The sequence below is a fragment of the Acipenser ruthenus genome, chromosome 28 (assembly GCF_902713425.1).
Source record: "Acipenser ruthenus chromosome 28, fAciRut3.2 maternal haplotype, whole genome shotgun sequence".
Taxonomy (NCBI): domain Eukaryota; kingdom Metazoa; phylum Chordata; class Actinopteri; order Acipenseriformes; family Acipenseridae; genus Acipenser; species Acipenser ruthenus.
This window is the reverse complement of record NC_081216.1, coordinates 14,497,082-14,511,086: the sequence shown is the minus strand read 5'-3', so window position 1 is coordinate 14,511,086 and position 14,005 is coordinate 14,497,082. Positions and strand designations below refer to the sequence as shown.

General features: G+C 38.8%; 1 protein-coding gene across 2 annotated transcripts in view; it reads right to left on the bottom strand.

Annotated features, from left to right (window-relative positions):
* The window catches only part of LOC117435065 (excitatory amino acid transporter 2-like), a 74,509-nt gene extending 60,995 nt beyond the window's left edge, over positions 1 to 13,514 (bottom strand). Inside the window, exon 1 of one of the 2 annotated variants that reach the window (XM_034057965.3) lies at positions 13,300 to 13,514. The gene's annotated coding sequence lies outside the window, so the exon portion shown is untranslated. The remainder of the gene's footprint in view (positions 1 to 13,299) is intronic. The other variant, XM_059003037.1, reaches the window with a different exon arrangement.
* Positions 13,515 to 14,005: the final 491 nt, after the last annotated feature.

Below are 14,005 nucleotides of genomic sequence, written 5' to 3'. Positions count from 1 at the left end.
TCATTTAGAATGTTGTCCCCTTGGAACCCTTGTAAACAAAGCTTTATTAAATACATAACTGAGAATTGTACATGGAGCATAGTCTAAAGGGGTTTACTGATGATGAATATCTTTATTAATTTACACATTTTATTCATTTACACATTTTTATTCATTTACACAAGTTTTAAACTTAACATTCACAATCACCAATAAATATATCTACTTGATAGTTTGACTTGCCATTTGTAATGACTTTTGTGAACACAGTGGTTTTACAAGCTTGTGAAGTTCTACTTTCAAGCAACTTTAATGAATACTGTACTCAAAGCTATGAGTCAGTCTGTACAAGGAGCTGGTTATAACCCTGTTAGCATGAGGGCTGAGAACTGTCAGCTCTGCATCTCCCACAAAGCAGGCCTGATGGCACTCTGGCAACGTATGGGTTCCCAGGAGGATTATTCAGGACAGAGAGGGCCAGAATCCCATAGGCCCAGTGAATACACAGAAAGACAGGAAGCTGTGTGCATGGAAGCATAGCAGCCAGCCAGCCAGAATTCCAGACTGCTGTCCGCTCAAAGCGCTGGGCTCAAAGCTAAATGTGCTGCAGAGCCTGATGTTGCTGTTCAGAGATTGGCATGTTCTCAGAGCAGGGCTGGTCTGTTGCAGATGTCTGAAATTAGCTGTTGAGGATTTGATAGGAAACACTGGTTCACATACACATTAAACTTTCTCTCACATACACATTAAACAAACACACAGAATAATTTCAATATTAATCTGAATAAAATAAATAATAAGATGTGCAAACTTTACTATAAAATCTGAAAATGTAGTGTCCAATTTGTTTTAACATTAACTGAATTTATATATATATATATACACACACACATACACACACAGAGTTGTAGTCCAAAGTTTACATACCCCAATGTAAATTTATAATTTACATCCTCCGCATCCACATCCTCCTGTAGCAAATATATATACAGTACATATATATATATATATATATATATATATATATATATATATATATATATATATATATATAAACCTTAAGAAAACATTTTGTGTGTATAAATTATTTCTGGTGTCTATATAACCATTATAGTACTTTATCACCAGCCCCAGACAAGATGTGCTTTTACCATCCTTAAGCAAATGCACATTTTCCTAACATTTCTAACCAAGGAAACAAACATAAAAAGCTGTTATAAACTGTTGACTGAATAAACAGTTTCAAGCAAAACAAAATGGTAAGGTTATCAGAACTGGATTGTCAATTGCCACAGGGTGAGGGTAAAAGCTAGCATTGTTTTTCTGTGTTTTATACTTAAATGTGACTAGATTACATGTTTTCCATGTACAGTACATAGAAATGCATTTTTTTACTGGATTTGTACAGCATGGGAAGTGTGTACTGTATGTCTGTGTTCATCCCCCTATAGAAACTGGAGAAAGCTGGCCGGTGTATACCACTGGGGTTTTGTATTCCCAAGGTCATGTGATTAGTGTGTTATTTCCAATGGTGTTCTCATTATGAGTGTTTTGAAAATATTTGTTTAATATATTTTTTGACCATGTTAATATTTTTTTCATGTAAAATGAATAAAAGCATTTCAGTTTCATCTCACCCATTTGACACAGATTACACAGCCTTTCAAACAAATCCATGGCTCTTGTATCACTTTTCCTTCATCTGCCCTTGCCTCTTTACACTCTCTCTAACCCCCACCCCTCGTCGTTTCTCTTTCTCCTACACTCATTAGAACCCTCCTTCCATTCTACATGCCCCCCAAGCTAGTGAGCTGAACACAACTAACACAACCCAAACTGGTACAGCGTTCAACCGACTGATATGACTGTAATTAAAATAACAGCTTCCCAGTGCTATCCAAAATAATCACGCTATAGGAATTTACATTTATTTTTGAAAACCTCAAACTGTCAAAATGACTGCTGTGGTGGTTCTAGTGTTAAAGGTTTTTGGACAGCATAGACACTTGTTTTAGTAGTAAATCTCATGCCTGTGAAACATACAAGGACCATATACTGGGTAAACCAAGCAGCTACAGTTTAGAGTATCTCTAAATTACATCATATGGGATCTAAATCACAAATAAGAACACTTATTCTAAGGTACACTACAGTAAGTAAACTACAGTGAATAAAGCAGGACAAATCTGCCTAACACACTCCAAAACCAAACTGAATATAAGGGGGTAGAGCTGTCACCTCTGAGGAACACAAAATCTGGAAGGGAGTTTGTAAAAGTTCAAACTCTATTTAGAAATGATATATTAATCTAATAGGCATACTACTGTAGTATTGACAATCAATTAGTATTGTGCATCTATTGCAGTAAATTGATTCCTGAACTGCTCATCCTTACACTACTGGTATTGCAGTGTTGCTGTAGTAATCTACATGGATGTGGAAGCATAAGAATAAAAACAAGGATATTTTAGTGTTCCAGGAAGGCATATTGAAATCTCAGGACACCTTCTTCAAAATCAGAACATTCCAGGTACAAGTGGTAACACTGGTAAGGAGAAACTTGGTTTTCCTCTTATGTCATTAAAGCCATTTGGTACCACAAGTCTGGAACAATGTTTAATCAAACCAGTTAAGGCCTCTGTTCTCTAGCACTATGTTTGTATCATTTCAATAGAATTTTCAAGTGAAGTGATTGTTTACTTAAAAATCTTTTTTTGCATGCATGTCCTCTGCTTCAACTCTCCTGCACATAGGAATATGTGCATATATTCATGCTTAAGCAATAACACAGCATATCCTGAATTACAAAAAGCAAAGAAACAACAGATATTCACTGAATACAAATGAGAGAAGTGATGTTAACACTTCCTTATTTAGGAGCCACTTAAGATATGTCCGTCAATGAACATGCATCACATCCCAAACCACAAACCAGACATTTCAAAGACCAACGCCTTACCATTCAACTAAAGAACAAGTTCTGTAATTGAGAGCTAAGTCCGTGCCTTACCTCTCACTGTCAGTATTTTTAACTTACCAGCTGCTATGTGGAAATTCATTGCAAGTATACAAATACTGACATGTTTCCATGTTATTAACTAATTATCCTCTTTAATGAAACTGCTGCCATTCTTTTCCGATGGCAGTCAAACCTGTCAAATGACTGCATTGGTTTTCAGCTTCCCCAGCCTCTGTGATTAAAGGCTTCTGCCAGTGTAAATGTGGCCATGCAATATTGATGGGGCTCGCTGCACCAGCTATTGCTGTATTACGTGCATTTGTATGTCAGTGTGTTAGAGTGCATATGCAGAAACACCCATCTATAAGCACTATACATATTTTTGTGTATAGACTGGGAGCACTGGCATATATGGAAGTACAGCGCTCTCTTTGTATCCCGTTATTTGATGTACACATTAAAAACAACTACATTTTGAAAATAGTGATTTAGTGAAGGGCCCTTATACAATTTAATGTCAACATGCAGGCCTAACTGTGAGTTTAGCAAATGAGTGAATTCTGGAATTGTGAAATATCAAGGGAGTACTGTGTATTAGAAGCTCTAGAGAATGGGGAGAGGGGAGTAACAGATCACTGACACTGACCCCCAGGGGAACTCTGGACTACCTCCATCTCAGCCTTATGATTTATTTCTCCATTTCATTGCAGCTGTGTAGACTTGGATGAGGTGTCATGAGTAAACAGAGAGCTGGTTTTCTCACCAGGTGTTGGAAATGCTAATATCATTCCATACCCATATTTATATAGGAGAACTGAGAATACTGTGTTCATTTCTGGTCACCACAGTACCAAGGGGACAATGTGGCCCTGGAGAAAGTCTAACAAAGAGCAACCAGATTAATCCCAGGGCTTAAAAGAATGAGCTGTGCAGACAGGTTGAAGGAACACAATCTGTTCAGCCTAGATGGCTTCTCTCATGTGTACATTTTCTCGTTCTAAAATTGTTTTCAAAAGAATCCAAGGTGGCAGAAATATACAAATGTAAACTACACTTCTCTGATGTTAATTGATGTTACTGGTTAAGCTGACAGGTGATGCCACTGGGGATCAAATGATTTGGAAAGCACTGCTGTTAATACCTTGATGCGTACAGTATCATTTCTTTAACCTGTATAACAGCATTATAAAATGTATTGGTAATGATCCAATTGTACTTTTTGTTCTTAGAATAATATGTCTGCTTCAATGCTTATATTGATAAAAAAAAGAAAAAAATGTTTCCATTATGGAGTTCTGGAGATGTTTTTCTTACATTTATTTTTATCTGACAAAAAAATGAACCCATACAATAGTGGGAGCCTCTATTCCGTGCTGAACGTGTTTAGTCAAGTTGACAGTTTTCTAGCTGAAGCGTTAGTGTTACATCAATAAGAAGTGGCTTAGAATGGGTCATCTTTTCCATACCTGAGTTTATTCTCAATGGTGTGTTCCTCAGTAATAATGGTGATAATGGCATGGCTGTGGCGTGTTCCTCTGTAATAATGGTGATAATGGCATGGCTGTGGCGTGTTCCTCAGTAATAATGGTGATAATGGCATGGCTGTGGCGTGTTCCTCTGTAATAATGGTGATAATGGCATGGCTGTGGCGTGTTCCTCTGTAATAATGGTGATAATGGCATGGCTGTGGCGTGTTCCTCTGTAATAATGGTGATAATGGCATGGCTGTGGTGTGTTCCTCAGTAATAATGGTGATAATGGCATGGCTGTGGCGTGTTCCTCAGTAATAATGGTGATAATGGCATGGCTGTGGCGTGTTCCTCAGTAATAATGGTGATAATGGCATGGCTGTGGTGTGTTCCTCAGTAATAATGGTGATAATGGCATGGCTGTGGCGTGTTCCTCAGTAATAATGGTTATAATGGCATGGCTGTGGCGTGTTCCTCAGTAATAATGAAACTCGTTCAAATAATGCACTCATCCTCTGGCATGATCCTTCTGCCTATCATAACACACTTTTTGCATGCTGTGTGCCACGACCACATTCATGACATCAAGTTTACCACACTGAGTTAATACTGTGCTTTATTCTCAATAAGGCTGATGGCACCATCTGGAATTCTCTTCAACTGAAAAGTCCGTTCAGCCTAGAAGTGCTTTGTGAGACTCAGTGTTCCAGTTCCAAGGCCCATAGAAACAGCACTGAACTTTTTGTTTCAATTAAGAACTACAGGAACAAGCTGAATAGATTGTTGAAATAAAGACAGAGTTCAAGTCTTGAACTGCTGAAACACACCTGTCAATAAGATTGGTAAAGGTTATCCTACTGACATGTACAAAAACGTGCTATTTATTTATAGTATGCACTGTCATGTGTTTTTTTAAAGAACCTAATGACTCATTTCATATTGTCCTTTATAACTCAAAGCATCTCAGTCAATTTAAATGTCAGGTTAACTGATACAATATGCCAATGTACTGGCTGCAATGCTTTATGCAATACACAATCTCTGCACACCTATCCAACAAGCAGCAACCTGTGGAGGAATCTCTATCTCTGCACATCTATCCAACTAGCAGCAGCATGTTGAGGAATCTCTATCTCTGCACATCTATCCAACTAGCAGCAGCATGTTGAGGAATCTCTATCTCTGCACATCTAGCCAACTAGCAGCAGCATGTGGTGGAATATCTATCTCTGCACATCTATCCAACTAGCAGCAGCCTGTGGAGGAATCTATCTTTGCACATCTAGCCAACTAGCAGCAGCATGTGGTGGAATATCTATCTCTGCACATCTATCCAACTAGCAGCAGCCTGTGGAGGAATCTCTATCCCTGCACATCTAGCCAACTAGCAGCAGCATGTGGTGGAATATCTATCCCTGTGCTAAGTATTCCAAACTGACAAGCTGTGTCCCAGAGGCCCAGCAAACCCAACATGCTAAAACTAAAGGTTCACATAATATTACTGTACCCTAAACTGTTAAACATTCCCATTATGATTCCTACAGTATTCCAGTGGGTTTTTGTATGACTTATATGTTTAAAAAAAAGTTATAAGTTAAGTTATAACTTAAAAAGTTGTCAGGATGAAACTAAAAATGTTATTTAAACAGTTCTAGCAACACGTGGGGATGTGTAACTCTAGATTTTTCTGAGCCTCAGCTTACTCTTTACCCTTTAAGCACTGATGCTTTGAACACAGCTGGTACTAATATTTTGAGTCTCTATATAGCTTTGATTACACTAGCCCTTCTTTCTAAATAAAAGGGTTCCTGGCTGTACATAGAACATACAGGTGTTCTAAATAATGGATAATGTGGATAATGTAATCATTGAATCCCTTTTAAATGCACTGGTTTTTAAACCCATTATTAGAAGCATATGTATGGTTCAAAACAGTGGCATAGGCAGGACTTTTTTCATTTGTCTGCTGGAGTGAAAATGAAAGGTTTATTGAAGTCTTGTATCCTTTTTAATCAAGTTGTATATTTTTATTTTTTATTTTGTATGTTTTGAGTTGGCACAACAGACATTTAAAGGCAAGTACTTTTGGCATGAATAAAACGTTCAAGATGAATTATTACTTTCATACTTCAAAAGAAAAGAAAAATAAATAGTCTGCCAATCACTTCATTACTATTCACTAGAACAGAAGGTTGAGAAGTGCAAGCCCAACTGGTCGGTTTTCATTAGTCGCATTGTGAAGGAAGGTAGGTCTTTAATTGCTTGTGAGGAAAAATATCTTTGAGCACATGCTGTTGAAACTGGTAGGGTAACTAATACTTGCATTAGCTTGTGCACATTTGGATAAACAGTGCATCACACTGGGCAAGTGCCAATATCACAGACTTTGGTTCTTTCTGCAGTATTTGTCCACTTTTGACACCATAACTTCATTTCAGCAAATACTACTGACTCGGGTTAATGCAGATCAGAGAACAGCTTCAATGCATGGTGTCCACCAGGCAGAAGCAGTATCCAAAATGGCGGAGCAAAAAATAGCACTTGCCATTGAAAAAAACCCTCACAATTATACAGAGATGAACGACAGTATATGGGAGTCCATTTTGAAGGAAAGGGGTAAGCCTGGTATGTATGATTTATTGCCATATATGTTGAAATACCATCAGAGAAGATGACCTGCGTCTCAGGGGCAGGAAAGAACTATGTTTATTACACTCCTCACCCCGCCATTCCCTATTGATGTTGATCGCATTGATCTTAAGTTATATATTATATATTATTATCTTTTCTCAGATTTCCTTTTTTCTTCTAGCATTAAAAAAACACTGTGTAACAATTTTATTATTTTTTTTTGTTCCTGGGTAGTAAGTGTTATTTCCTAATTGCTTATGCCTCAAAAGTATAGAAAATGGCTATTATTCCCCACAAACTTTGCTTTTGTGACCAGGACAGTGATATTTTGAAATTTACCTATTTTCCAGAACATTCCAGATAGATTCAGTGCTGAGTAAACTTGGAGTAACTTCTAGAACTTTCTAGAACTTTCCAGTAATATAAATAGTAGTATAAATACAGGGGCCTTAAGCCCACCAGGTCAGTTTAGTTCCAGCTGCCTAAGTGGATACATATCTGCATTTTTCTGAGATGGCATCAAGACTACTCCGTGGAAGCATCTGCTATGATGTGTGAGGCCTACAAGGCATATTTCGGCATGCCTGTCGGGGATCAAGACAAACCCTGGGCACCTCATTTCACCTGCGAGCACTGCAAAAAAACTCTGGAAGGTAAGATGGACAATTGTTGCTCGGAATTTTATGTTATAAAATTTGTTAAAATTTTTTAAATTGTAAAAGTTTTTAATTTTAAAATGTTTTACAATTTTCAATGTTATTGAAAAAATATATCATATATGAAAAATGTTGCGAGAATCTCTTACACATTAGTCATGGGTGAAATAAATGTATATTTGTAGGATGGTACAGAGGGGAAAAGAGAGCCATGAAGTTCGCTATCCCAAGAATTTGGCGGGAACCCACTGACCACTCAAGCAACTGCTACTTCTGCATGGTGTACCCTTCCAAACGTCGGACTGGCAAGAATGCACCTGCTATCACGTATCTGGACCTTCCTTCATCCATCGCCCCGGTGCCACACTGCCATGAGCTCCCCGTACCCACTCCTCCGGAGAGAGAGCAGCCGTCTTTAGAAGAGAGCAGCAAGTCAGAGAGCGAGGAAGACGTTGTAGATCCAGATGACATTTTCAGAGGTGGAGCTGAGGAGAGAAACCCATACTACCCCAACCAAAAAGACCTCAATGACTTGATTAGAGATCTTGGTCTCACCAAGTCCAATGCAGAGCGTTTGACGTCTAGGCTCAAGCAGTGGAACTTGTTGGATGAAAGTGTGCAAGTCGCAGATCAGAGGAAGCGTCACCAACCTTTTTCCAGCTTCTTCACCCGTCAAGATGGGCTCTGCTTCTGCCACAATGTAACCAGTCTGTTCGAGGCAATCGGAATCGCCTGTAACCAGAATGAGTGGCGCCTCTTCATTGACAGCTCATCCAGGAGCCTCAAAGCCGTGCTGCTCCATAATGGTAACAAGTACCCGTCTCTTCCCCTGGCTCACTCAGTGCACCTCAAAGAGGATTACAACAGCATCAAGACCTTGCTGGACGCCTTGAAGTATGATGAGTACGGCTGGGAGGTCATAGGAGACTTCAAAATGGTGGCATTCCTGATGGGTCTCCAAGGCGGTTTTACCAAGTTTCCCTGCTATCTTTGCCTTTGGGACAGCAGGGACACCAAGGCGCACTACCACAGGCGGCACTGGCCACAGCGGACCGAGTTCTCTGTGGGGAGGAACAACGTCAAGTGGGAGCCACTGGTGGACCCCCGGAAGGTGCTGATGCCACCACTGCACATCAAATTGGGCCTTATGAAACAATCTGTCAGAGCTCTAGATAAGGAGTCGGCAGCCTTCAAGTACCTTCAAGACTTCTTCCCTAAGCTGTCTGAGGCAAAGGTCAAAGCCGGTGTCTTCGTCGGACCACAGATAAAGAAGATCCTGGAGTGCAATGAATTCCCCAAGAAGCTCACTAGTAAGGAGAAAGCGGCTTGGAACAGCTTTGTTGCAGTGGTTCGGGGCTTCCTGGGCAATCACAAGGCCGAAAACTATGTGGAGCTGGTTGAGACTCTGGTGAAGAACTATGGCACAATGGGCTGTAGGATGTCTCTCAAAGTCCATATCCCTGATGCTCATCTTGATAAATTCAAGGAGAACATGGGAGCGTACTCGGAGGAAAAAGGCGAGCACTTCCACCAGGATATACTGGACTTTGAACGCAGCTACCAAGGACAGTATAATGAGAACATGACAGTATAATCGTAAATCTCGAAAAACTACTCACTTCTAAATCTTTTGTAGTCATTTTGTATTACTTTAGTATAAATACATGTTAATTTGGATTCATATGTTGTTTTTTTCTGACTTTATGTGAACGAAAAGACACAAATTCGCCTGTTTTCTCATTGGAAATAGGTAAATTTCAAAATATCACTGTCCTGGTCACAAATGAGGCATAAGCAATTAGGAAATAACACTTACTACCCAGGAACAAAAATTGTGTTACATAGTGGGGATGCCAAACAGGAAAATATATCCGTTTTGATATATATACATTGAAGATATATATATATATATATATATATATATATATATATATATATATATATATATGTTACGGACTGTTGCCGAAATCGGGCAGTTGCCGTAATGCCTAGGCAGTTGGCGAAGTGCCCAGCTGCAGTGGGCAGATGCCGAATTTGCTTCGAATTTTATGTAATTTCGTTAATTGCCCACAGCCACCTGGGCGAAGAACGATTTTTAACAGATACAGTATAATAGAGAGTGAATTACATTTGCGCAAAGGCGCACCGCCACCAAGTCACCCGTTGCAATGTTTATTTAAATAACTTAAATACCTTTTGACAACGCTATAGCAACAGAACTAAACAAAATATCAATGCAGAGTTTATTTTCATCATGGGTTAGATATAGAGGTTAGAGTAAGTGTGAAGGGCCACCCAGTTAAATATAGTTACCTGAAACTCAGGAAGAACGCAGTGCCAAAACTAATTTATCATAGCAATAGCCAGTTTGTATTTTTCTTATTTAGAAATATGAACGACAATTTGACTCAGAAGAAAATGTTTTCTTATAAAAAGTTTAGTTTTCGTTCTGTAGAAAATATTTTTTACACAATCAAACAATATTATTTTATGTCTAACATTAGTTGACATCAGATCTCAGACAATTAGACATTTGCCTCAGCATTTCATTACAATAAATAAATAAAAATAAATATAAACGATTCAGTCGGTCTAATGATCAAATAAAGTTATTCGACTGACAAACTGTTATTATGAGCTGCAGTAGATACCCAGAGGATGAACACTGCTGTGTTACTTTCCATAGCCTTTTTATCTTGTTGTTTAGGAGTGGAGGTGGAGGGAATTCCTTTGAAAAGGGGCGGGACTGACAGTGATGTGAACCAATCACATGACAGACTCAGACTATTGCCCGGTAGTGTAAGGATGTGAGGGCAATAGTTAAATCTATTTTTACTCCTATGATCAGGTTTTACCCAATCACAGGCCAGAATTTCCAAGCACTGACTCTCTAATGCGCACGGCTGGACTAATTCGCGAACTGATTTTTTTTTTACATCGTCACAAGACTATATACAATCATCACTCTGGTTACAAATGGTAATGACATCTACTGTCAGCTCTACAATGACAATATTTATGATCAATGGATTCTACCACCATGCATGGGCTTAGAGTTATAAATAACAACTGATACAGGATACACAGTTTACTTCAAACACATTGTTTTTTCATTGTACCTTCTTTGTACAGTATCGTATTGTGTTCCTTAACTACTATAAAACTGGTATCTAACGTGTAGGTTAGTGATCATATAATCGTGCACAGCAAGTCCTCCGGTACTTTTTTCTATAGGCAGATCCTTGACTTAAGAATTAAGTTTAAAGAATTAAATAATCTTTTCCGATGTGTTCTGAAAATGCTTAAATGGCACACAACCGCACCAATTAAAGTGCCTGGGCACCGATGAAGCGATCTCTTTTCCTTGTTGTGTCAAGGCAATAATAAGCCATTCGGAAATCAAATATATTTTTCTGCGCCTTCAAGCAGCGTTGCCAATTGTTAGCAAATTTCTCACCAAATCTAATGACTTTAAGGGCTGACTTGGCGAGATTTGTTGTCAAAAGCAACTAGCTACAAATCTAGCGATTTCCAGGACAGTCATCTGAGAATTTCAGAGATATAAAATCGGTAAAACGTTTTGATTATCCTGTATTAGCAACGTCCCATTTGAATACAACCACGAGCCTGTTCCAAGGGGAGACCAGATTTCGCAGCGGCATGATCACCCCACTCCCCCAGCATTCCTGTACTTCCAGGTTTAGAACTACACCTCTGCTCATGATATGGTTCCGTAACATCAACAATAAGTTTTGCAGAACAAGAAACAGTGATCTAAGATGTTGAACATTTTACGACTAAAGAAATGTTAAGTATAAAATGTAATTATGTACCGTTTTTGCCGCCCCTTTCAATTTGCCGCCCTAGGTGGCCACCTGTTCTGACTATATGGTTACGCCAGCGCTGCCTAGACTGCACTTGGAAGCCTGTACCTGGTGAGCAAGTCTGAGGGTGGACGTGAGGCTGGCAGGGGAGAGTGTAGTGTGCACAGGGGTTGGGGTCAGGGCTGGTAGGTGACCAATACCAGCTCTTTTGTACAGCGGTATCGGCACTATGCTTCCAATTGGATACAGCACTATTCTCAAGCACGACATGACACTAGTTTGATTGAAATAATCCTGGTAATTCAATGTGTATTTATGGAAGTGTTGAGTCCAAATGGATGTCCGAGTTCCGTGCGTCCTTAGATTGCTGCAAATCTCCCATACCATTTACTCAATCCACAGGTACCCTTCTATCAATCTTAATACAATACAAACCCACACGCCATACATTTATCTCACTGAATAAAAACTTAATAGTACAGAACAATATTTCATTAGTATCGACCTCTGCACTTGTTTAAATGCTGGTCTGCTAGGGTATATTGAATTTAACCTGTTTTTTTTTTTTTTTTTTTTTTTTTTAACACTGCTGTTTTTATTCAAGCAAAGGCTATTTCCAATAAGATAAAATACCCCAGTTTGTCTATGGAACAATTAACACTAATGGTAATTTTCTCAAATATTTTTTTCTAATTTGAACTAGTCATACCCTTTTCTTTCCTCCCTTAAAACATTGTGCATCTAGTGCCCTACTTTGATCCCCTCCTGCTCTAATATGAACTGGCAACTGAAAGCTTAAAGATGTTGAATGCTATTTACACTGTATAATAATAATAATAATAATAATAATAATAATAATAATAATAATAATAATAATAATAATAATAAAAAGACCACTAAAGAATTTGACATATTCGTTCTTTCTTTATTTCTTTCTTTCTTTCATACATAGCTGTTTTATAATCGATCTTCCTATCTATGTGTTTGTCAATCTATCCCCCTTGCTTCGTTCGTTTGTGGTGGAGTAGTGGGCTATTTGAGCGATTCCAATCTATTGTAACTGACTTTCGGCAATGCACATGATTCTCCAGCGGTATTCTATATACCTACCATTCCACCTACTGTGAAACTGACCTGCCTCTCTATAGCTTTGTCTGCGGAGTATCAACTGGAGTCTGTGAGTCTGTATGCGAGTCTGTCTGTCCGCCTGCCCGCTCGTCAGCACAGATCCCCCTGATGCGATGTGGCAGTGTTGGGGGATGATATAAGACGGATAACAGCGGGTTTGCAGATGCACTAAATCAAGGCAGGCATCAAACATCAGCAAATCCTTCACTATAGCGCCTGTTTCTCGACAGTTATACATACATAATAATCCGGGACACTGCAGTTGGGCGTTGTGTTTTTTTTTTTTTGTTTTTTTTTTAATCTTATTACGTGAATGTGTATTTCATTATTATGCACTGGAAAGTGTTATTCTTTAATTAAATGAAATCTCCAGCAAAATGTTTTAAGAACCAGAATTCTTGTTATAGAAAAAATACCACTGTAGAAAATTATGTTGACACACCTTCACCCAGTCAGGTTGCTAACTATTTATAAATTTAAAAAAAAAAAAAAAAAACGCAGTTTTTGGCATTATCGAGTCTATTGTTTACAACAAGCAAAATAAATAAATAAATAAAGCACAGAAAAACTATTCAGTCGTAATCACATTTCTTTCTTTTTGTCATATGTTTGTTAAAGCTGTCAAACAAACATCAGAAGATGCGAAAACTCACCTTTATCTCCCTGTTTACGACTTCTCTGTGGGAAAATTGAACTTTCTGATGATGTTTCTTCAAAGACTTGCGTCTTCAGCAGTACTTGCTGCCTCTTGAAGTTGCAACTCTGCAATGTGTCTAGAAAACAAGAAACAACACGGGCTTTCTGTAATCCGCGCAGCTCCCTATACAACAGTCACGCCGAATGAATTCTCTCTCTCTCTCTCTCTCTCTCTCTCTCTCTCTCTCTCTCTCTCTCTCTCTCTCTCTCAGCAATGTTGCTTTTCCAGTGGTGGATTTCAAGTCAGCCCCCATGATCATTTATTTCAAGTCAGCCCCCTCCCCCCTTCGATAATTTATTCAGCTGTTTATGTTTCTTTCTCTCGTTTATTCTCTCTGTTGGGTTCAGACTTGAAGGAAAGACTGTCAGCCTGATGTCACAGATGCACTTTTCTGTAGGGCAAGGGAGTATATAATATTTCCAATTGGGGATGTGGAACAAATAGAACTAAACACACATTGTATCAGTTGTCTGGCTTCCCAAAAGTGCTAGGTGTAATCGATTGCACATATCCCCCGAAACAGAAAACATCATCATTCTTTAACTGTGCAAGTTTTATGTGATGCTCAATTATCACGGACGTAGTTGCCAAGTACCCTGGCCCATGCCACGACTCATTTATCGTGGAGAACAGTGCCTTGAACATTCGAACAGTGGCTTATA